Raw genomic sequence first — 24,190 nt, forward strand, 5'->3', positions numbered from 1 at the left:
ATTAAAAAATAATTTTAAAAAATATCCTTTTTTTTTGTTATCCTTAGCATTCTTTAGAAATTGTGTCTCATTTTGACCTTTAGCCTTCTTGGTTGTTTTTATTACCATTTTAATCATCACTTGCATTCATTATAATACTTAGCTCTCAGACTCTTCAAAAAGATATAAAATCAGAATCACCCAGAAAGGGGAACTTTAATGAATGCTTATAAAATGAGGTTCACTGAAAGAATAAAGGCTAGCTGGACAGGCTTCCTATGTTGGAGGGCAAAAATGAAGACAATCCAGGAAAACACTGACTTCAAGAATTGTTTTGTCAGTGGGGAAGATGCCAGAGGAACTAATCCAGGAAGCAGCATTGCAGGAACATCATGAAATGCTTCACCTAATTAAGAATGAGGCAGCATGAATTCACCAAAGGTGATCATACTGAACACATTTGACAAAGCTATTTGAGTAAGTATTTTAAAGAGTTGATTGTAGCAAAGCCGTGGGCATATTTTACCTGGACTTTGCAGAAAGCTTTTGATACTATACTATCCAGAGGACTAATCTGTCAAATTGTCATTAAACATAAGAGGCAACAGCATTCCTTGTCTGGATTAAGCTTGGCTTTGTGAACTAAATCAGTCTAAGGTAACAAGCAGAGGGCCACCAAGAGACTTGTTTCAGGAACTTGTTTCAGGTTGTCTCAATGTATTAATGAAGTTGGAAGGGGAGAATAAAAAAAGCAAACAGCAGGGTCACCCCAATTGTGATGATGAAATGTGGGTGGAATATGTTAAAGAAAGAAGAACAATATAATTTACCTTAAGGAGAAACTGAGTTCCATGCTGGATAGCATTTTTTTTTTTTTTGGTTGAGGTGCTCTATGTTTTGGTCCTTTCCAATTTCTTTCTTATTTTACATTTTCTTTAATAATACGTGGGATTTATATAATGCTTTTCTTCCAAAGAGTGCATGATATTTTCCCTGTATTTAGTCTTAATGGGAGAAACAAGGATGATTCTTTGTTTTCCAGATAAAGTGGGGACTGAGAGGAACTTGGGATTTATTTGGCTCTTCAGTAGGTGACAAAGTAAAAGCTCCAGAAACCAGGTCTCATTTCTTAGTCCAGATGTTCTTCTGATTATGTTTTACTTAGATCCCTCCTCAGTCCACATGCACCCTCTTTCCACCCCAAAAGAACTGTTTAATTGTAGAGGGAAATACCAGAGTGGCAACTTTCCACCAATACAGGTAGCCACCACATTTGTAATTCAGAGACTTAGATAATTGTATAAAGCACAAAACCAGTGTTTCAGGAGTGTGATATGAATCCCAACCTTCCTGAATCTGAAGCCTACCTATTTTCTCCATATCTTCTGAAGATTTCTCTCCATTTCTGAATAACCATACTTGCTCATTCAACAAAACAGGATTCATTTAATGAGCCAGAGGGCTTTTCAAGCAACTGGTTTAGTATTCAAAAGCATTAGTTATGGGAAATCCAGTAACAGGAAAAGAGCTTTAAGTTAGCCTTCCTTAAAATCCTGAACTTCCTACTAGGGAATGACTTACTCCCAAGCTAAAGGAGGTTTATTTGGGGATTTGAAACCTCTTACTTTTTATATGTATTTAGATCTTTCAATCCACAACATACATACCTCTAGAGGTATGATTTTTACTGTTTTGAATCCCTCACTGTTTAGATTGTTTTTTCAGCCAGACACAAAAAGGACTTAATTTGTTCAGGACCTCAGACTATCAAGAGACTACCAAGAAATGACCCATTGCTTCACATGCCTATCCATAAGCAACTAAAAGCTTTGGATTACAGATGTAATATATTGTAGACTTAACAGTGCTTGTTGTAGGACAAGTACATAGATCCTCTACTGAGAATCAATACAAACTAACAAGATAGTGTGTATGGAAAGAGTGCAGTATAGTCAATTGAGGACTAATTCCATATCAAGAATCAGACAAGTGTTTTGGCTGAGTCTAAAGACAAGAGAGGAGCTTTGTTAAATGTGGGTGAAAATAAATACAAGAAAGTAACTAGTGGAGATCTTGGCTAACTAGTGGAGAAGAATGGGCAGTCATAGAAGGTATTCGTAGAACATATAAATAAATATAGGGAGTTCCATAAGCCACATACATGATGGGAACAAGCATGTAAAATATCTGGTCAGGTTGTATGCATGCATAGTATCCCATCAAATGAAAAGAACACTGGATTACATGTTAAAGGGCCTGAGTTTGAATCCTGATTCTGCTAATATATGACCTTGGTATGTCACAATTCTTCATCCTAACTTTCCTCATCTTTAAAAGGAGATATTTAGATTTGCTGACTCCTAAGCTCTTCTTTTAGCTCTAAAACTGGTTTTTTCCCTAATAATGTGTTTCAGTTGTCTATGTGAAATCCATAGGAAGGGACTATGTTTTATTTGATCTTTATCATATTTCCCAGAATCTCATACAGCATTGTGCATACAATAAGCATAACACAAATGTGTATCAATCCATTGATTAAATACTGCCACTAGAACCAAAGGTTCAGTAGACCCAGAACCCTGAACTCCTCATACTGACTTAGAGTTCTTGTAAGGAGGTTGAGTATCAAGTATTAGGACAGAAGGTAAAACAAAAAACAAAAAACAAAAAAACAAAAACAGAGCAGCCAATTTAAATTCATTGAACTCAGATCAGAAATGTAACTTTCTCGACTTAACCTTGTAACACTCTTGTGAGCCTAATTAGAGGTTAGTCAAATTCTCTAGGAATTTTCCAGAAAATTTTGGCAGAAGGAAAAGAAGGAGGAAGAGGAAGAAAAAGAGGAGGAGGAAGAGGAAGAAGAAGAGGAAGAGGAGAAGGAGGAGCATATATTTGCAGATTTGCAAAGAACTGTACACACATCTCTTGATTTTCCCAGAAGCTCCCATAAAACAAGTGCTATCATTATCTCTATTTCACAATTAAGGAAATTGAGACTTAAGGGATTGCCCAAAGTAAGATCACAGGATCAGTTAATGTCTAAGACAGGATTGGAGTTTAGGTCTTCCTCACTCTATACCTATCCCTTTTACTACTGCAATATGTGTGGGAGTCCATGTACTGAATATTAGAGAAAACATGGATGACTTACTCTATCTACTTGTGAAGCGAGCATCCACATTTATCAAATGATGGAGCTTTCAAACAATTAAAGTACTGAGTGATAATACAGATTAAATGCAAGGAGTCTCAGGGATTTTGTACATTAGTATAATCTTTTGGAGTTCTAATCAAAATGAGAGCAATGTGTTTTTTACACATTTAATTTTTAATTTTTTTTTTACATATCTAGAACTGATATACAAATAAAAACATCAACAAAACTTTTCAAGCATATTGCAAAGGAAATTTCTGCTTAGCCTTCCACTATGAAAGATGACAAGAGAATAGGGAAGGGCTCTGTATGGTAGCCAAAGAGAGGAAATAAGTCAACAAAAAACTTTTCTCTACAACCATTAGAAACGACAGACAAAAGACAACTGTGATTTGAGCCATATACCTCCATATATGAATATGTTCAAGTAACTATATGAAAAGAGTAAATACATTCTCTCAAAAATCATCTTGACATCACATGAAAAAGCTTAAGATATCAAAAGATATTAGATATCATTAATATTAATATTATTCAAACAAATCTAGTTGTAATATATTTTATTTTATTCACCCATAGTAGTAGGCCACATGTTGTAATTTACTTATATTTACAGAGCAGCCAGGTTACACAGTGGATAAAGTTGTGGATCCAAAGTCTAGGATACATGAGTTCAAATCTGATCTGAGATACTCATTAGCTGCATAGATCTAGACAAGTCACTTGACTGCTCCCAGCCTTAGTTTCCTTATCTGTAAAATGAAGATAATACTTCCCAGATTGTTATAAGGATAAAATAATACTTATAAAGAACTTTGTAAAATTTAAAGCACAATTGAAATATTGGATATTATAGTTATTCTGACTAATATTAATAATAACATTGTGTTGCTTTAAGGAATCTTCTAATGATAAAACAAATACTGAAAAATGTTATTATCACAGGTTTAAATATATGATAAATAACTGGCTTTTAGTTCTTAGGGCTGTCTAGCTGATATTCCTTAAACTAACCCTAGTATGCAGGTTAAAAATTGGTTTCACTTTGATGCATATAAAGTTCCACTTCTGACTTGGTTTTTCAATGAGGAAAAGTATTATTTTATTATAATATACATCTCTTAAAAGACTTATCAAGATAGCTGCAGTGTATAGTTCTTTAGCAGTTATGCTATATAAAATTGTTTATAAGACTTGGAAACGTATTGCTAAGAAATTCCAAATCAAAGAACTGAAACTATAATATTATTGCACACTACAATTTTTGTCACTTTTGACAGGTAGATCTGAGGCTTCTCAATCCAAGATGGAAGTGGTTTGGTATACATGAGGAAGAGATTAGAGAAATTTAGAAGCCACATAAAACAGCTTGAAAAGATACAGAGAAATCAAGAAGAAAAGCATATAAGAAAAGCTTCTAAGCTTCAAAAAAAAGAACATAGAAATCAATGGAATTGATAGATCTGAAGCCTGAGAGAAATTGAGACTAGCTATCTAAAGATGGATAAGCTCTACAACTGATACAGGGAACTTATCTGATTGGAGAAAGTATGGATGTTGGGAGCTGACTGGAGAAAACAGCATGTTACATTGTGTGAAGAGCTAACTGGGAAAATCCTGTATACTCTCTAGTATAATTTAAAAGAGAAGGGATCTCTCAGGGGCTTGCCTACTTTAAATCCTAATCTTCTATAGTTCAAGAAGAAAAAATACCCTTAAAAATCCATAGAAATTAAACCTGACTAGCTTTGCAGCACCTAAGCTTTAAGGTAACCACTTTTTCATTCACAATTCAGATCACCAAAGCCTGGGAACTTCTGTAGATCTCAAGCTAAAAGTTGTGAACAGGTAAAAATGTTCAACACACACACACAAAAAAAATGTTCAACACAATTTCAGAGGCCTAAGAGTAGCAGAGAAGTAGTTTCATCTAATAAAAGAATAAAGAAGCTAGGATAAGGACAATCCTGTCCAGGAGATAAAATGTGGCACATACTATACCAGAAAGAGATAAAACACCTTACAGCCTACTGTAAAGTATCACAACTGGGCCTGTATCTCAAAGAGATCATTAAAAAAGGGAAAAGGAGCCATATGGGCAGAAATGTTTGTGGCAGCCTTTTTTTGTAGTGGCAAAGAAGCTGGAAACTGAGTGGATGCCCATCAGTTGGAGAATGGCTGAATAAATTGTGGTATATGAAGATTATAGAATATTATTGTTCTGTAAGAAATGACCAGCAAGATGATTTCAGAAAGATCCTGGAGAGACTTATATGAATTGATGCTGAGTGAAGTAAGTAGAACCAGGAGATAATTATTTTTTCAACAACAATACTACATGATGATCAATTCTGATGGACGTGGCTCTTTCTAAAGGCAAGGTAATTCTAGCTAGTACCAATGGCCTTTTGATGGCGAGAGCCAGAGAGAGGACTGTGGGAAGTGAGTGGCTCACAACAGTATTTTCACTTTTTTGTTATTTGCTTGAACTTTGTTTTTTTTTCTCATTTTTTTCCTCTTTGATCTGATTTTTCTTGTGCAACATGATAATTATGGAAATATGTAGAAAAAACTGCACATGTTTAACATATTGGATTACTTGTCTTTTGGGGGGGTTGGGGGAAGGGAGGGAGAAAAAAATTAGAACACAAGGTTTTGCAAGGGTGAATGTTGAAAATTGTACATATGTTTTTTGTTTGTTTGTTTGTTTTTTTGCTGAGGCAATTGGGGTTAAGTGACTTGCCCAGGGTCACACAGCTAGGAAGTGTTAAGTGTCTGAGATCATATTTGAACTCAGGTCCTCCTGACATCAGGGTTGGTGCTCTATCTACTGTGCCACCTAGCTGCCCCCTATGCATATGTTTTAAAAATGAAAAACTTTAAAAATAAAACAGTAAATGAATTTTATTTTTGTTGTACATGTAAACTAGATAATCTAATTCTTGCATCTCCCTAGTACCTACCACATTACTCTTAATGGGTTGGTTTTGAATGAATGGATGAGAAAAAGTCATTTGATTAATTCTTCAATCCCCACAACAGGTGGCTAATCCCTATTTCCAGGTGAGAATATAATTTACTTAAAACAAAGGGAAAAAAATTTTCCTATTGAAGGGGAATAAGGAGATTTTCACAAATTTATTGGGTTCCTTACAAGTAATAACGCATATGATTACTACTCTCAGGAAATAACTAACTCCTTTGAGCCTTCTCTGTCTCATTATGGCCTATCCTAAGGCTATTTATGAATGCCATTTTGAACAGATCCCTGAGGAAGTTATGACTTGTTTAATTCAGAAACTTGCATCTAGAATGTTTAGCTTAAATGATGATAAAATAATGGAAATCTAGCTTAGCACTTCTATTGTCCTAAAGATGTAGTTATAGCTATTTATATAGTTGTATATTTACTGCTAAATGTATCTAGATAGATAGATACATATTTATATACACATACATACATATAAATGACATGGTCCTTATTTTTTTCCTCTGATTGCTTTGATTTATGATTAAGAAATTTTCACAAAATTGAACTATCTGCTAAAGGTAAGCTCAGTAAATTTCCAAGGTACCAGGGAGTTTCCAAGCCTAGCAGACCACTATTATAGGCTACTCTGAATTCTACCTATGACCTGCACCAACTTAAGAAACTGTTACAAGAGAAAATCTCAAATTAAATAGAAAAAGAAATATTAAATCCTAGGCTAAACTGGCTTGGGTGATGAGAATCAAAGTACATCAGGGTAAGATTTCAGAAAATCTTCAAATCATGACTATATTTGAGAAGGGACAAGATGTAACACTGGGAAATATTTCTGTATTGGCAGGGGCAAAGGGATATCCAGTACCACTTTTCACCACTAAAACTTTTACATAAATTCTTAACATAAGCTTGGCCCCACACAACCCTGGTTGAAAACTAATAAGAAAAAACCTACACCTATGCTTTTTAAACATCCCAAAGACCAAGGAAAAAACCACAAAGTACCAACCTCAGCTTTCAGAACAACTATTCCTTTTTCCATTTGTTTGTTTATAGGGCACAGTACTGAGGAACTAACACACCCTGAAAACCAGGTTTCCTAGGGTGGTTCAGGCTATGATTAACTAAGCATTGATTACCCACACATGGGATCAGACCTGCACCTGTATCAGCATTATGGCTTTAATGGTGGCCTATTGGAAAAAAAGAAACTCAAATGTTTTATTGCCCCCCCCCAAAATATGAATCAATGCCCTCATTGTTTTTTGGATGATTTTGTTTTTTTAAGTAACATTAGTAACCTCTCCAACCATTTCCTTTGTGGCCTAAATCTTTACCTTCTCTAAAAGGCATGTACAAATCTTCCATGGAGAAATAATGTTATTAGACTGGAAGGAATGACTAATTTCATTTTAACATTCACAAGAACAACAACAATAGTTTTTAAAATTGTTTCATAGCTCAGTACATACATATGTATATATGTGGCTATACGTGTGTGTGTAATATATATATATATATACATGTATAGAGAGAGAGAGAAAGAGAGAGAGGGGAAATATATATAGTGTGTGTATATAATATGTATACTTGGAATGTATTTTATCATCTGTCAGTTTTGCCCTATGATATGTCCTCTTAAATTGGATCTGTAAGCCCTTCATAAAGTTTAATAAATCTTCAGCATTTCACCCTAAGGAAATTATATTAAAAACCTTCAAATGTGAAGTTGGGCCCGCAGACACACAGCACTGGGAATTATATCACCATAATCAGCTTGTAATGAAAGCCTCTGTCGCTGTTCTTTCCCAATCATAATCTGCCTGTCTTTATGAAAAAAAAAAAAAAAAAAAAAAAAAAAAAAAGGAGATTGGGGGTGGGGGTGGTTTGTCTGGGTTCATCTACAAGCTTTAATTGGAAGATGTCTTCATTTCATTCCGGCCTACTGGGATAATAACTCAGCCCCGTGTTTAAACACAGGCCCTTGCCGCTGATATTTTTTCATTTAGTAAAGCATGTCTCTTTAAATGATTTAGCAAATCATCATGAATGCCAAGTCTCTGTGATTGGCAGCTCATTGCTGGTGCACCATTTGCATGACATTTGTTCTTCGGCTAAGAAAGCTGCAGCAGGTAAACAAGCAGGCCCTGTACTGACTCCCTTTCAGTCCCTTTCTGTTTATATTCTCATAATCAAATGACATTTATGGAGAGGCAAATGCAGCTGCACATATATGGGGGGAAATGCAATCAGCCTAAACATGATGACTTCATTCAGGTGATATTTTGATTAGGGAAAGGACATTTTTATGACATAGGGTTTCTTGCCGAGAAATCAGACAAATTCCCTTTTGTATAACTAACAATCTATATTTTTAATGTAAAGGCTGGATCTAAGTAATTGACTTTGGGGAAGTGTGCCATGAGGGTTTCATTAAAATGTAGAGAAGCACCAAGTAGGGGATAGTAGAAAAATATTCTTTGTCCCACTTGGAATTTTTATTAGGGGGGAGGTTATCCTTTTCTGTAGGGAATTTCTGATGTGGAAACTCCTTCTATTGATCGGGCAATTTTATTGTAATTTATATATTTCTAGAGATTTTCCTGGAGATACTGAGAGGTTGAGACTTATCACACAGACAGTATTGCCAGAGTTGGGTCTTCCTGGCTTCAAAGCCAACGCTCTACCTCTTACTCCATGTAATTTCTTCTCATTTGAAATGAGTTGGAATTTTTTTCTTCCCCTCAGCAAGGAGGGAAGAAAAAAAAGTCCAGATAATATAAAGTTATTTTATTGCATCAATATAGCTTCTCCTAAAGGAGATTTCAGAGAGACGAAGGTTATTCTAAAAGTTAAACATTTTAAACTACTTCTCTGTTATCATTGCTATCCAGGGACACAAATGATAACAAAATTAGAGTCTGGGTATATTGCCCTCCCCCTTTTATAAAAATGTAACTTAGAACATCTATAGCATTAGTGTAGATCGGAGAGTGAGGGTGAGTACATGAACAACAACAAGAACTCTCTTCATCAGCAGCCTTGTCTCTAATACAGTCATCCTAGCATTTGTAGTGGCTAGTTTTCTATTCTTCTTTGAAAACTTCTTTTTTTCCTTCCAAAATTCTCAGGAAGAAGTCAGTATTACAGGACAACTTGGGTTTTCAGAAATTTTCTTAGGTCATAAGAGAGTTGGTGGTTAGGGAGCATTTTCTGTGCTATGCATCCATATGATAATGAGGGCTTTTCAAAATAAACTGCTGAATCCCATACTTGGGAAAAAATCTGTGAGCCAGAAATTATCCAGGGTTTTATGTGATGGAACAATCACTCTAGGAAAACTGCCCATCATTTGTGGTCATGAGAAGATATAGGGTTAGATTCTAGTCCTGTGGGCTGGAGAGCTAAGACATGGAAGCTAGTTTTGAATTTAGGTTGCATTTCTGTGATAATGTATGTGTTTGTGCACACATACATACTCAGTTACATGCATAAACATTCATATACATGCATACACATCTGTACTCAATACCTGAGTCACATATGTGCTTGATTTATGAAATTAAGGTTGGTGTGGTAAATTTAGTGATGGGCTTAGAAGCAGGAAGATCTGGGTTCAAATCTCGCTCTTGAACATAAGTGATTCACCACCTTTCTCAACCAAATTTTTAAATCTGTAAAATATGGGCAATAATTACTATATTACTGAGAAAATGGGGTGAAGTAATAATTGGAGAATGGAGTCAGAAGTAGGAAGACTTGGGTTTGAGTTTTACCTCTATAATCAAAATCAAAATTTTCTGCTCAATGTTCAAAGCTCCTCATAACTTAGTCTCAATCCTCCCCCAACATATACATATGGTTTTCTAGTCTTCTTAGACCTCAAATCCCTCCATGAATTATTTATTCAGTCCAGTGACACTAGTCTCCTTGCTTTTCCTTGCCCAGAAAATCCAACTCTCCCTTAGTGCACTTTATTTCTCTGCCTGGGTCCTATGTCTGAGGTGCTCTTCCTTCTCATCTCTGCCTCCTGACTTCCCTGATTTCCTTCAAGCTCCAAATAAAACTTCAACTTCTACAAGTAACTTTTCTTAATGCCTCTAAATTATAATGTTTTCCCACTGTTGATTATTCCCCATTTATCATATACACACATATATATAGCTTGTATATCACATGTGTGCATATATGTGTTTAGCTTGTTTGTCCGTAATTGTTTGCTTGTTAGCTTTTTTATTAAATTCTGATGTCCTTAAGTACAAGATCTGCCTTTTGCCTTTTTTTGCTTCTCCAAACCTTAGCACAATGCCTGAGTGTGCTTGATAAATGCTTATTGACTAAGAAGCATTCTATGATGTGGGCAAGTCATTTAAACTCTCCATCAATCAATAATTGATCCAGATTATACTGTATGGCTGTAAGTTGCAGAAAAGATACTGTCCTGAAATGGTACTTTGGAAATACTTCACAGAAAGTTCCCTATACTAAGTAAATCAGAAGTCCATACTAAAACATAATTTTTTTAAAATGATGATAGTACTTAACTTACAGATTTGTGGGAATCAAATGAGGTCATGTAACTATAACTTTAAGAGTGTTTTAAAAGGTGCTAGCTATTTTTTAATTAAATAATAGTGATTCACTCATCAGACCCTAGAGTTTTACCAGTCCATCATAACTGACATCAAAGTTTGCTATAGTGTAATCCCCAAAAGTTAGACTTAGGCATAGAATGATTGATTATGAGATACCCAAACAGCTGTTTTACAGAGTATGTAGCCCAAATGTGCAAAATAAATACTATAAGGAGATGTCAAAACACATCCTTGAATGGTGAGGCACATGCTGGCTTCATCAGGCAGATGTTACTGATGAGCAGCAGTCCAACCTGGAGTTTGAGAAAAGAGTAAATAAATGGCTAAAGCCACAAACCTAAGGACAGGCTTAGGTATTATATTCAATAGCATTCTTTCTTCCTGATCAAATACATATCAGCAACATCTTTTACCACAAAGATTCAGTGACATATATTATGGTTAGCACAGTGCTTTACTCATAACCTAAGAGTTAATTAAATGAAAGAAAATGTAAAAGATAATAGAATCCTTAGGCACAGAGGATGGTTAATGTGTAAGTACACACAATTCTACTCAATTTAGTCCTTATTTGTTGGACCAAGTAATCTAGGGGTAAAACTTTTGTTTCTTGGTTCTTCCTAATCTCTTCAGAATTAGAATGATCTATTCCTTTCATCATGAACCAAACTGTTGTTTGTCCTTCCTTTTGGAAGAAGACAGATAACATCATGGGATGATGGCTTGACTTAAGGGTGAATTGTATTTAAGTGAGGCAGTGTTACAAAAAAATTGTTAGTCTCACTCTTTTTTTCCAGTCATCAAACTCCAATGGCAAAACAAGAACCAGGAAGACTGATGATGGCCCAAGATGCCATGGATAAGCTTGGCATCTTGCATGTCTGACCAAGCTCTGAGTGTTCCATAGCACCTGCTTTAGCTGCTTTCATGGGCATTGGAACAAATTATTTTCATACACCTATTCCACCAGAGAAGTCTTCTCATGCTTCAGGTAGGTATTCCTTTAACTCACCAACCAGTTTGAAACCTGTCAATTTGGATTAATCCACCTGCTGAAACAGTTTTAGTGTGGTGCAGTCACTGTACATGCTGCAGCTTCTTGTAGTTACAGAATTAGGTAACCAGTGGAAACCTGAGGTGGATGAGCAGCCATGAAATGGGCTCAGCAAGCCCTCACACCAGAACTGCTAGTCCTCCCTGAACACTGATGAGCCAAGTAATGATAAGCAGAGACTGAAAATGTTCTCTCTCATTGTCAAAGTGCTTTTTAATTTATCTGTTATTATATAATAATTAATATGAGGTATAATTTTATGTTATATCTCAAAGTCCCCCTCCTTGTAAAATAAAGACTGTTTCTGTTCATATTTGCAACATGATTGCTGATATAGTTTCACTGCCACCATCACCACCAGTTTTTCTAATAATGACTTGTGGTTTTATTTATGTTGAGGTTCTTTTTGTTGATACAAAGTTGCCTGAACCTTTGAGAGATTAAGTGACTAATTTATGGAAGATTTTCTATCATATTCAATATGTGAAAGGCACAAGACTTTGAATTAAGCTTTCTTGACTCCGTCAGCCCTCCATCTACTAATAGATTGTCTCTCACTTATGTTGGAGTTTTAATTATAATTTATGTTCTATTCTCTTCTAATCCCCCAAAATGGGATTACTGTTAGTGTCTTCCCCCCAAAATCCCCCATATATAATTAATAAAGTTATATGTTGCTTTCCCTGATTAATTATAGGTTTCTTGATCATAGGGACTGTTTGATTTTTGGTTTTGCATCCTCACCACCTAGTATAGTCTCTCATACATGGAAAGTCCTTAATATATGTTTGTTGATTGATTCCTAAATAGCAAAAGAGTCTTGGAATGAAAGATTTAAATTTAAAATGAAACTTTGGGGTCATCTAATCCAACTCATTCATTTTACAGATCAGGAAACTAAAGTCCATAGAGAATAAATAACTTTTTAGAGCTATCTGAACTAAAACTTGAGCCTAGATATTTTTGACTATAATACTAAGGACTCTCTCTATTACACTAATAGTGTCAAACTCAAATTAAAACAGGGGTCATTAAACTGTAGATAAGGATCCCTGCTAGTCACATACTTAGTTTTAAATGTTCATATTACCTATATTTTATTGTATTTTTATTTATTTTGTTAAATATTTCCCAAGTATTTTAATCTAGTTTAATCCAGTTTAAGCAATACTCAAGAATGTTTTAGACCATATATGGCCCCTTGAGATGCATTTAACACCTCCAAACTATCTCATATAGTCTCTAGAGAAAATGCTGTTGACTTTTTTGTATCATAAACTCCTTTGTCAGATTGATGAAGCCAATAGATTTCTCAAAATAATGCCTCTAAAAGCACAACTTTTAAATATATGTGTTTGTGTGTGAATAGCATTACAAAGGAAATCAATTATATTGAAAAACACTTATCAAAGTATTTTTAAAAACAAATTCATGGGGTCTAGGTTAAGAAATCCTACTGTATCAGCACCACTTTCTAAAAGAGAATATTGGATTTGGAGGCAAGAAGACCTAGGGTTGAATCCTTTCTCTACCATTTAGTAGCTATGTGACTATAAGCAAGTAATTTGAACTTCTCTGAAATTCAATTTCCTCATTTGTAAAATGAGAGGAATACTTGTGGTACCAATCTAAATGGATTATGATGTGCTTTAAACAAAACAATGTGTATAAAGGGCTTTGCAAATATGATAATACTTTATGAAAGCAAATTGTTATTATTTTAAATTAGCTGTAAGGGTTATGAAACATTTGAATATACTGGGTGAGAGAAGCCATACAATGTCTTTTTAGGGATTTTAAAGCAATTTGGTAGGTAACAAAATCTTTCTGGGATAGTCATCTTTCAATTCTGCTCAAACCAATGGGATGCACTTGATAACTCTTCAAGGTCCTTAGGAGTCCTGTGATTCTAGGATTTTTTGTTTTGGCAGTAATGTCAGAGGGATTGTGGTAAGGGGGGAATTAGGGGATTTTTACCCTTTTAAATTGTAGGACAGCTGAAAAGATTCCTGTGGTCCTCCATATAATTAATATTTCTACTTCCACTACCACTACCATTCCATCAGGGAATCACCTAATCAGTAGGAGTTAGGTGACCACAATTTTTTCTAAGACTCAGCCAAATCCAGCTTACCACCAAGTCTCCAGAGAGAAAAAGCAGTCTCATTTCTACAATGTTGCCAAACCGACAGCAAGAGCATAACACAATGAGACAGAGAAAGAGTCAGACAGACAAACACAAAAAGAGAAACAAAGAGAGACAAACAGAGTGAGAAACAGACAGGGAAAGAAGGGAGTGAAAGACAGAAAGAAGATACAGGAGCAGAGAAACAGAGAGACAAAAATATTGAGAGAGGGAGGACAGGGGGAGGGGAGAATATGAGGGATGGTAGCCAGACAGTCAGAGAGAAAGAAAACAGAAAAAGATATGTATGTGTATATATATATATATATATATATATATATATATATATATATATATACAGAGAGAGAGAGAGAGAAATATATGTAGAGACAGATAGAGAAGGAGGGAGAGAGAAAAAGGGAGGGAGGGAAAGAAAGAGAGAAGAAGAAAGGAGGAAAAAGAAGAGGAAGAGAAAGAAGGAGAAGAAAAGAACAACCAACAATAAAAAAAGAAAAAAAAAACAAGAAGGAGGAGGAGGAGAAGAAAGAGAAGAAGAAAAGAAGAAGGCAGAGGAGGAAGAGGGAGGGAGAGAGAAAAGGAGTGAAGGACAGGTAGAGACAGAGAAAGAGCAAGAGAGAGACAGAGACAGAGAGACAGACAGAGACAGACAGAAACAGACAAGTTACTAAGATTTATTAAGTGTTTGTGCCAGGCAGTGTGCTAAGCATTGAGGGATAGAAATACAAGCAAAAACAAACCAAACCAAAATAAAAACAAACTGTCTCAACCCTCAAATAGCTTACATTCTATCTTGGGAAAACAGTACTGAAAGACAGTTAATATTGCCTGAGAGAGGGTACCTTGTAGAAGTAGAGAGGCTGCTGGGGAAGAGGTGAAAAATTGTGGAGAAAGGGGCTAATCCTGTGGGCTGTCCCTCATTGATAACCTGGCCATGACAGAGGTTGCTCTCTCTCTAGGTCACCACTGTCCAGGCTCAGAGCAGCTAGCTTCAGCTCCCTCTGAAGAGATCATTTTCTGTTCACTCTCAGAGCGGTTCATTTTCAGTCAGGACATGCCATTCTCTCACAGCACTGCTCCAAACAGGGGAAAATTGGCATTCAGGAAAAGCCTATAACTTATCCCAGTGGAGGTGAAAACATTTTCAGATTCCTGAGGCCCTGTAGCTGGGCAATAAATATTAGTTTAACATCCCCACATTGAGGAGAAATCGGTATGAACACTGAAGGCTCTTTAATAGAACTGACTTCATTTTCTTCCACATCAGAAAGTGTTGGGCACCGACCCTGGAGATGAGGTTTTGGCTTTCTCAACTGATTTTCTTAGGCTCTATTCCAAGCATTTTGGAGAGGATAATCCTCCTTTCCCCCATACCCAAGATATTCATTTTTATTTAACATTTTGGAGAGTTTGGTCAGCATTCAGCCTGCATTGAATTATAGGGCTCCTTTTGCACAAGCTCTTTTGTGGGCAGGGAATCGTATGAAGCAAGAGGGACTCCAGTCTTGGTTCTCTCCCAAACCTCAATATGCAAATGCTTGAGGTGAGTTTTTGGAGTTATCCTCATAATGCAGGGACCTTGCCACCTGGTTTTCATTTTTTATATAAAGCATCATAGGGTCTGAATACTTTCATATCCAACTGAATTATAAGACTTGTAATCTTTACACTAGCTAGTCCCTTAGGCAACTATATTCTTCTTACATTCTTTTTTTTTTTTTAAAGGAAGAAAAAATAAGGAAAAGAAAAAGTATTAGCCATTGGAGGCAATAAGCAAAGTGATTTCAATTCCAAATTACTCTCAAATTCTAAAGTCTAACTGGGGGTATGGGAAGAGGAAAGGGAGATAAAGGTTATAAAGAGTCACTGACCCTCATAAGTTTACAGACCTAATTTGCAGTGAGCTGCTAGAAATAGAACCATAATATTGGTTAGTACATTCACTTGAAAGATTATAAAACCACCTTTGTAGACAATCACTGTGCATAGAGATGAGCAGGCTACAGAAAATATGCAATGATCTGTGTAAGAATGCATGAATACAGAACTGTGTATAGAATAAACAGCTCACTGTACAGCTTACTGCCTATCCTGATTAATTTCTAAACATATCAGGTTGTATTCTAATAGTATAGATGTGTTTTTAAAAATATAAGTCATAAATTTACCCATTTTTAGTTTCTATTCTCATAGTTCAAAGACTTTGTTACCAAAAATCTTGTAAATCTACCCTTAAAACCAATTAATATTTTTAAAAAAATTAGATGATTTAGTATGTTGAAAGGATCCTAACACAAAACTTTAGCAGTTCACTTGTCCTTCTAGAGATCAAATTTTGGGGCCCTCTTTATAAAGGAAAACAATGTTTCATTTTACTTTCTCATTAAAAACTAAATTAGCTTTTATTTTTGTCAAATTTTGCCAGTTGTCTAAAGTGAATCTCACTATGGTAATGTAATGGTGATTGAGGTGTGAGGTTTGAGAAATTTTTAGGTTTCCCAAGGGGAAAAATTTTTAGATAGATAGATGGATAGATAGGTGGATCGATGGATCAATGGATGGACCAATTTATATATAAATACACAAACACACAAATGTGTATTTAAATGTGTGTGTCTGTGTGTGTGTGTATATATATATATATATATATATATATATATATATATATATATATATACATATGTTATACTTGTATGTATATACATATATAAATAGAGACAGAGAGAAAGGGAGGGAGGGAGAGAGAGAAAGAGAGAGAGAGAGAGAGACAGAGAGAGAGAGAGACAGAGACAGAGAGAGAGAGAGAGAGAGAGAGAGAGAGAGAGAGAGAGAGAGAGAGAGAGAGAGAGAGAGAGAAAGTTATATAAAACCCAGGAATAATATGAGGAGTTACAGTGCTTTCCCTAGAATACTTGGTCATTTGTGATTCATTTACTAGCTTATTTATCCAATCATCATTGACTAAATGCTTGCTTTGTATCCACTGTTGGGTACTGAGAATTCAAAAAACAAAAATGAAATAGTCCATAGTCCCAAGAAGTTTAAATGTAATAATCTTCCAAAAATTCTTTAATGAAATGTCAACTAGATTTTCTTTGAAATAGAGTAAGTAAAACCTGTAATGGAAAAGTACTGAATAAAGAATATATAGTTGTCTTAACATTCAATTTTCAAGCCTCCAAATACTTGTTTGCTGAGGTGGGACTCCCCACAATCAACAAGTCATAAATTTAGAAATTTTCAAGTATTAAGAAAAAAGGATCATCATTGAGGATATAGCTTTAAAAATCCACATTTAAAATGGGACTCAGAATTCAGTCTGGAATTTCTCTAATCCAAGAGAACCTCATTTTGTTGAGCATGTCTACAAAATCAACAAGCTAGCCAGCATTTGCAAATGGCCCTATATGGATACCAAAGCAGCAAAACCAATGAATCCTATCTTCTTTCTCCTGTTTTCCCTGAAAAAGGAAAATGGTCCTATCCTCTGAATTGGGAAGAAAAGGACACAAAACTGGCAGTTACAGAAGAAAAAGTTGTCTGCTTGGCATCTTCTTTGTTGGTGTTCCTCTTGCTTTTCTTTGCAATAAGGAGAAAATTCTAAGCCAAGAATTTCATCTTTAATTTTCTTTCAGCAGACCTGGCATGATTTTCTGGCTCTTCGGCCTTGTATTGAGTCAGGTAAAATGTTTGTGTATTGGTAGCCATTCCTGACAGCATCCATTTTGTCCACTAAAAAAAAAATCTAAAGAATTGTGAATACTACTTGTATATTGTTTAAATCAGGCACATAGTTTGAATTTACATCCTTGGATCTGTTCTGGGGGAAGAAAGATGGTGACAGGTAAAAAATGGTAAGGAGGCTAGGAAATAGAATTCTGAGCTGATTAGGAGTCCCTATTTCTTTATGTGTAAAAGAGAAGAATAAATGAAAAGCAGACTCAAAGGTTTCTTTCTCATTCTTATAAGGGAATCTAGGTGCTTCAGCATTGAAATGACTTAACAAAAAAGTCCTCTAAGAAAGGAGCTCCGGTTTTATCATAATCGCACATATTCAATAGATGGAGATGTTTCTTCCTCTGCATGTGTATTTGTGTGAATAGATGCATGTGTGGGTTTAAATCTCATCTCTGAGACTTACTTACTTTTAGGACTTTATTTCCTCATTTGTAAAATGAGGAAGATGAATTGGATGATTTCTCAAATCTCTGCTAGTTCTCAATATATGATCCTATGATTTGACAAGAGAAGAATCATTTAATGTGACAGTCACCTCAACCTAATATAAATGACAGGCATTTTTAGTTAGTCTAACATTGTCTGAAATATTTTCTTGAGCAAGCACGTGTATATATGTCTGCCTTTTAGGATCACTATTATCTCACACTTCAGGGTCAGACTTACTAAAACTACACTATAGATTCTCTAAGTCAAGGGAATGATTTCTGGATTAAATGGCTGGGCTTAAGAGGCTTGTAGAGGTTTATTTTTGGTCAAAAGATTCAGTTCCCTTTGATTCATTCCATTCTATCATTTTTACTTCTAACTTTCAGAACCTTCTAAATATATCATCTTCCTATCAAAAAAAAATTCTTCATTTAGTCAGGAATGATTTACTTTCCAAATCATATCAACTGAGTTCCATTTCTAAAGGTGACTTCCTTCTGGAGACTAATCATTGCAAAACTATTCTCATTTCTACTCTCCTGTTTTAGAAACAGCTTGTTATTTAAGATGTTTTATCACAATACATTTTAATACTCTGTTTTAATGGGATTTGCTGGTTGAACCCCATTGCTGGACATGAGACATCTTTACTATAGATTCTGAAGAAGTCTGACCCATGTTATCCTGTGCTTCTGAGGCAGTCCTTTTCTTTATCTTTTCCTCTTCTTTCTTTTTTTCTTTTTTGTCAGGAATGATCAAAGACCAAGTCTTTCTATCGGCCTACTTTCATCATTGCCCAAGGGATCATCTGTGTTCATGCATGGATAAATATATACACACAAATACATATGTGAGTTTCTTATATGATGTGAACTCTTCATACTCATACATTTTAAACATCACAAATGAGTGTCTATTAGGTTAATTACTATAGAAAATAAGATTGGCTTTCTACTGGAGTACTGACTCATAAGTATTCACATCAGTACTACTGGGACATGATAAAAGACAGAGAGAAAAATAGTCTACAGTACAAAGGACTAGAGATAAAAGAAACAAAATACTTTTCTTTAAAAAAAAAAAAGGCTTTTATTATCATTGGATCCCCCAACTAATTTATTCAATGAAGAAGTAGAAAAATATTTGGGAATTACAGGTAAATGAGCAGTAGCAAACATATCTTCTTGATGTGAGTTTTATTTTCTAATTTTACTAGCTACTTCTACTATGTGGTCAACATAGTTTTTTTTTTCTTTGTGCATGGATGACAGGAGCTACCTGGAAAATGTCATAGAGAAATTCTAATAGAATAGGTCATGTTTTATTATTGAACAATTAAGAAAGGCTTGAAGAATAGTAGCATATTATATAAAAGGACATATATTTATCAAGAAAGAATATGGGAGGCAAAGTCAAAATGGTTGAGGAATGCACCCAACCTCTCCCCCAAACTGCTCAAATTCCTTTCAATAATGACTGTAAACAAATTTTAGAACATGAGAACACCCCAAAAGAAGGAGTAGAACATTTTCCAGCCAGGGGCAACTTAGAAGCTCAGCAGAATAAGTCTGTGACTCTAGGGTAGGAGTCTGCCATACAGTCCTGGTTGGTATGTTTATGTTGGAAGTTTTATAACTTCTCTGCTGATCTACTGGCTTGCAACCAGAGAAGAGAAGCCAGCTGCACCAGCACAGCTCTGATCCCATCCTGGGCCCAGCCCCTGCTTGGCCCCAATGTTAGCTATGCAGGACCCCTAAATCAGCGACAATACTGGTAGCTTCCTGACTTCTGAGCCCAGAGACACCAAAAAAGACTTGGAAAGTCAGCAGAAAAGGTCTGTGGAATCAGGGTAGGAGCCCAGCACACAATCCCAGCATTGGCCACATCAGCACAGCTCCAGTCTCAGCCTCTGTCCCAGTCCCTTCTGAATTAGCAGCAGTGATGGAGGCTTCTGAACCTCTGGGCTCGTGGATACAAGGAAGGATTTGGAAGGTCAGCAGAGAAGGTCAGTGGCATTGGGGTGATAGTTGGGTTTGCAGTCCCAGGACAAACTGTGCCCACATAACCCCAGCCCAGGGGCTCCAGTGTCAGCAAAGCAGGATTTATTGCTTTAACCCACTAGATCTTACAGCTACAATGGGACAGGGACACTTCTAACAATTCCAGGGCAAAAGAGAGTCCTTGTGATCAGGTCCCTAGAAGGATCTCTGAAAAAAACCTGAACAAAATCCCTGAAGCTTGAAACAGTGCAACTTCCACCCTGGACATAGAGCCCTACTTTAATAAAGAGTTAAAAAACAATAAGCTGGAAAAATTAGCAGAAAACTAAAGTTATTATGGTGATAAGGAAGATAAAAGCACATGCTCAGAAGAAGAATACAAAGTCAAAGCTTCTGAATCCAAATTCTCCAAGAAAAATAAAAAATCAAGTAAGTGGGATAGAGGAAAAATTAGGAAAAGAATTGAGAGTGGTACAAAAGGAAATACAAAATGCTAATGAGAAGTATTCCTTTAAAAAGAGAAATTGGCCAAATGGGAAAGGAGGTACAAAAGCTCACTGAGGAAAATAATTCCTTACAAATTAGAATTGACCAAATGAAAGCTAATGACTTTATAAGAAATCAAGATACAATAAAGCAATTTTTTAAAAAAGGAAAAATGGGGTGGGGGGACTGAAATATTTTATTGGAAAAACAACTGACCTAGAAAATAGATCCAGGAGACACCATTTTAATATGCTTGGTCTACCTGAAAGTCATGATCATAAAAGGGCCTGGATATCATCTTTCAAGAAAGTATCAAAAATCTTCCTGATATTCTAGAACCAGAGGATAAAATAAAAATAGAAAGAATTTACTGATCACCTCCTGAAAAAGCTCACCAAATGAAAATTTCCAGGAATATTATAGCCAAATTCTGGAACTCCCAGGTTAAGGAGGAAATATTATAAGCATACAGAAAAAAACAATTCAAGTATAATGAAGCCACAGTCAGGATAACACAAGAGTTAGCAGTTTCTACTTTAAAGGAACAGAGAGCTTGGAATATGATATTCCAGAGAGCATTGGAGCTAGGATTACAACCAAGAATCCCCTATCTAGCAAAACTGAATATAATCCTTCAGAGCAAAAGATATATATTCAATGAAAGAGAGGATTTTTAAGCTTTTGTGATGAAAAGGCCAAAGCTGAATGGAAAATTTGATTTTCAAATACAGGACTCAGGAGAAGCATAAGGAAAGTAATATCATAAGAGACTTCATTAGATTTATTTGTTTACATTCCTACATGGGAGGATAACACTGTAACTTAATAGAAAGTTTGAAAGTCTATATAGTCCAGAGGACACAGGTGTGAGTTGAATATTTAGGGATAATATCTTTAAAAAAATTATGAAATTAAAAAGTGAGAGAAGAATGTACTGGGAGAAAGGGAAAGCTAGAAGTGGAATGGTTTCAATTATTTGCCATTAAAAAAGAAGGAAGAAAAGGCCTTTACATTGGAGAGGAAGAGGAGGAAGAGAGGGTGAATGAGTGAAGCTTACTCTTATCAGCATTGGCTCAAAGAGGAAATAACATACACACTCAATATAAGTATAGAAATCTATCTTATCCTACAGGATAATAGAAAGGGAATGGGATACTGGAATGGGGAAGGATGATTGAAAGAGAGGGCAAATTGAGGGAGTTAGTAATATATAGCAAAACACTTTTGAAAATGGGCAAGGTGAAAGGAGAGAGATAATAGAATAAATGGGGGAAATACAGTTAACAATAGTAATTTTTTAAAAAAATCTGAAGCAAGTTTCTCTGATAAAGCCTTATTACTCAAACATAAAGGGAACTGAGTCAAATTTATAAAAAGTAAGAGTCATGCCCCAGTTAATAAATGATTAAAACATATGGTATATGTCCAAAGGGCTATAAATTCATGCATATTCTTTGGTTTAACAATACCACTATTAGGCCTAAATACCAAAAGAGATTCTAAAAGGGGGTGGGGGGAAGGAAAAAACCTATGTTTGTACAAAATGTTTGTAGCAGCTCTCTTCTCAAGGCTAAGAATTGGAAATTAAGGAGATACTCATCAATTGAGAATTGGTTGAATAAATTATGGTACATGATGGTCATGAAATATTATTTTATGGGAAGAGATGAGCAGAATGCTCTTGGAAGAAAAACTAGAAAGTCCTCCATAAACTCAAGCAAAATGAAATGTACTGTATACAAAGTAATACAAATGTTCCAGGATGACCAGCTGTAAATGACTTTGCTATTCTCAGCAGTACAATGATTCATAGGATTACCCTGAAGAACTTATGATGAAAAATCCCATCCACCCCCAAAAAAGAAACTGGTTGTGTCCAAATATAGATTGACATCATAGGCATGTGCTCTCTCTCTCTCTCTCTCTCTCTCTCTCTCTCTCTCTCTCACTCGCTCTCTCTCAACGTTATTTTTCTTGATTTTTTAATTGGGGTGGGAGATCTATGTTTTTTTTTCCCACAACATGACTTATATAGAAATGTTTTTGTATAACTTTTCACATGTTGTTTCTTAATGGGGACTAGGGGTGGGGATAAGGGAGAGAATCTGGAACTTAAAAGTTAGAAAAATGCTTTAAATGTAACTGTGTAAAATAGTAAATAAATAAGAAACATAATAGCCAATGAAGAATATGGCTTTGTGCCTGATTAGGGTTTGTGCCTGATATCCAAACACAAAAAACAAGAATCAAAAAAAAAAATTCCATAAAATATAGGGTTCAAATATATTAATTTGGTATTAAGACATATAATGTGATAATACTGCTTAGGTCAAAAAATGATATTTCACATTACTTAAAGGTCTGGGTTTATAAAGCTATTTCTGCATTTCTGGCTGTTAGAGGTAATTTTAAGTAGTTACATAAGTGATAGATATAGATCTAAAGATGGAACAGATCTTCTAAGACAATCTTTAGTCAACACCCTCATTTAGCAGATACAGAAACTAAGGCATGGGAAAGTGAGTGAATGACTAAAGATCATATAAATATTGTCAGTGGTAAGATTTAAAGCCAGATCCTTTGATTCCATTGCTTTTTCTACTCTACCACAATCATGTAGACTGGGTACCTGAAATCTATGATACATATGCCTAACATAGGACAAGAGATGATTTTCCATATTTCTCTAGCAATTGCTGCTGCCAACAGTCAAAATTGAAAAGCTTGTAGCACTTGTCTATAATGCTTTATCCCCCGCTAATTTATAGTATTCTTTCTTTCATAAAGAAGCCCAGTAGGCCAGTATACTCCCAAGCAAGTCCATCTCTGGGAACATGGCTACTTTAATCCTTGATCCTCTTCCTAAACAGCCCTATTTCCCAAGTTCAATGCTTCCATTTAAAACTACTTTATGTGCTGCTTTTTGTCATAGCAAAAGTTGGCAGAAAATGGTTGCCTATTCACTGAGAAATGACTTAATCAAATGTGATAAACAAATATAATGGAATAATATTTCATTGAAGGAAATGACAAATATCTAAAAATTACAATTCTGCCTAAATTAATCTACTTATAGAATATCATACCAATCAAACTGCCAAGAAATTACTTTACAATGCTAGGGGGGGAAAAGTTTATCTGGAAAAACAAAAGTCAAGAATTTCAAGAGAATTAATGGAAAAAAATGCAAAGGTGGCCTAGTTGTACTAGATCTAAAACTATATTATAAAGCACTGGTCATAAAAATCATTTGGAACTGGCTAAGAAATAGAGCACTCACTTCTGTTCCGACTTTTCCCTTTCCTCCCTTCACCCCCCTCCCCTAGATGGCAGGCAGTCTTATATATGTTAATTATGTTACCTATATGTGTGCAGAACTGAACAGTTCTCTTGTTGCATAGGGAGAATTGGATTTAGAAGGTAAAAATAACCTGGGAAGAAAAACAAAAGTGCAAACAGTTTACACTCATTTTCCAGTGTTCCTTTTCTGGGTGTGGCTGATTCTGTCCATCATTAATCAATTGGAACTGAATCAGATCTTCTCTTTGTTGAAGATATCCACTTCCATCAGAATACATCCTCATACAGTATTGTTGTTGAAGTGTATAATGATCTCCTGATTCTGC

This window comes from Sminthopsis crassicaudata, chromosome 1, assembly GCF_048593235.1.
Source record: "Sminthopsis crassicaudata isolate SCR6 chromosome 1, ASM4859323v1, whole genome shotgun sequence".
Taxonomy (NCBI): Eukaryota; Metazoa; Chordata; class Mammalia; order Dasyuromorphia; family Dasyuridae; genus Sminthopsis; species Sminthopsis crassicaudata.